This window comes from Myotis brandtii, unplaced genomic scaffold (genome assembly GCF_000412655.1).
Source record: "Myotis brandtii unplaced genomic scaffold, ASM41265v1 scaffold120, whole genome shotgun sequence".
Taxonomy (NCBI): Eukaryota; Metazoa; Chordata; class Mammalia; order Chiroptera; family Vespertilionidae; genus Myotis; species Myotis brandtii.
The window spans coordinates 143,496-145,894 of NW_005354174.1; the positions used below are offsets into that span (position 1 = coordinate 143,496).

The window sequence follows — 2,399 nt, forward strand, 5'->3', positions numbered from 1 at the left end:
TTACTTACTCCAGGCATTTTTCTAAATGCCGACATAACTTATCTCATTTAAGCCTCACGAGGTTCTAATAAATTGGAACTATTTTTATTCCCACTTTACAGAGGAGGAAACTGAGGCTTAGAGGGGTTAAGAAACTAACCCAGATCACACACGGCTAGTAAGTAGTGAAGCTGGGATTCTAATTTGAGCTGTTTGGCTCTAGAGCCCATGCTCTTTCACGTTCGATTCTATGACAGTTGCCTCAAAAAGGCCTACTGAAGAAGTCACAGCGCGCGCACGCGCGCACACACACACACACACACACACACACACACACACACATGGTGTATACACAAAGAGAGGGCTACAAGAATGTAGGTAACTAATTCCAACCCAAAGTAACAGGGACAGTTTCCCGAGAATGTAGAGGAGAGTCACTTGATGGAAATTTACTTTAATGCCAGAAAGGCTTGGAAATACATCTGTTTCACAAAAGGAGGAACATCCTAATAATGGACCAACATTGATGTTGAAGAAGTGGCAGAGTCCTTGTCATAAACGTGTCTAATCAATAGTAAGGCAGGCCTTTTAACTCTCTAAGCAGAATGATGGTTGTTGGCCAAAATAAGCACCTTATCAAAGGTGGCTAAAAGGAAGCCAAGAAGAAAGTTGGTCCATTGTCTAAGAAATATTGGTGTGATGTGAAAGCACCAGCTATGTTCAATATAGGAAATATTGGAAAAACACTCGTCACAAGAACTCAAGGATCCAAATCACATCAGATGGTCTCAAGGGTCATGTTTTTTACGTAAGCCTAGCTGATGTACAGAATGGTGGAGTTGCATTTAGAAAATTCAAGCTAATTACTGAGAACATTAAGGACAAAACTGCCTAGTTGTTTTCCATGGCATGGATCTTACCCATGACAAAATGTGCACCATGGTCAAAAAATGGCAGACCATGGTTGAAGCTCATGTTGATGTCATGATGGTTACTTGCCTCGTCTATTCTGTGTTGGTTTTACAAAAAAATATAACCATCAGATTTGGAAGACCTCTTATGCTCAGCATCAACAAGTCCACCAAATCTGGAAGAGGATGATGGGAATAAAGACCCTAGAGATGCAGACAAATGGCTTGAAAGAAGTGGTCAATAAATTGATCCCAGATAGCATTGGAAAAGGCATAGAAACGCTTGCCAATCTGTTTATCTGCTCCGTGATGTCCTTGTTAGAAAAGGCAAAATGCTGAAGAAGCCCACGACTGAATTGAGTAAACTCATGGAGCTTCATAGTGAAGAAGGCAGTTTTGAAAAGCTACTGAGGATGAGATGGGTGCTGCCAAGTTGAACAAGCTGACGGATAAGCCTCTTGTCCAAGAATCTATTTAAAATTCAGACTTTTAATGGTAATAATTTTTTTTAAAAAGTCCTATGGTGGGGGGGAGGACAGTAAGACAGGTAGGTACTGCATCCCACTCAATTAGGTACTCCTTCCCCTTTCCCTTCCCCTTCCCTCCCCAATAGCATCTAGAAGTGTCTTGCACATACCTGGCACTCGCTTGATAGGTTTTTCCTAAGTGGATAAGCGAATAGTACCTAAGGGAGGATTTCATTGGGAGTAAACGGCTCTCCTGTTTTGGCAGATGCTGTGCAGACAGGTAGGTACTGCATCCCACTCAATTAGGTACTCCTTCCCCTTTCCCTTCCCCTTCCCTCCCCAATAGCATCTAGAAGTGTCTTGCACATACCTGGCACTCGCTTGATAGGTTTTTCCTAAGTGGATAAGCGAATAGTACCTAAGGGAGGATTTCATTGGGAGTAAACGGCTCTCCTGTTTTGGCAGATGCTGTAGCCCTGCAGCTGAAAGACCCTGTTTCCTCTCATCTTTTTCCCTGCAGCTCCTCTGACAAGCCCACAGGCTGAATGATAGAAAGCTCACTGTACCAGAGATGATTTATGGTTCTTTGTTATACAAACCCTTTCACATTTCTCCCCATCCTCTTTTTGCCAATTCATCATGATACTTAAATGGAACTTTAGATAATGAACTATATGGCTCACAGTCTTGAAGACAATTGTTCAGGACACCTGAACAACAATAGAGCTAGTATGCAGATCTATAAAAGACCACCTCTCTATGGGGATTATCTTAGATTTCCCTGCTTTCCCCAAAGATCCAGAGAAAGAAATGCCTTTATTTTTACCTTAAAGAGTCCCAGGTACTCGGCCTAAGCAGTGAAAAGAAAGGGGAAGACATGCATCTGACTATGGAAGGCAAAGCTCTGTAATCTCTTCATAATTAAAGTAACAGAAGCCCCAAGGAAGGTATCATCACAGTATTTCAGTCTGGGCTGCAGAATAACTTTGCAAAGATGTCTCAGAGGTGTTTTTACTCAATGCTCTGGGACCTGTACTTTGTT

The 2,399-nt window shown here is 42.1% G+C and overlaps 1 pseudogene; it reads left to right on the forward strand.

Annotated features, from left to right (window-relative positions):
• The first annotated feature begins 587 nt into the window (after positions 1-587).
• LOC102242011 lies at positions 588-1,414 on the forward strand (annotated as a pseudogene).
• Positions 1,415-2,399: the final 985 nt, after the last annotated feature.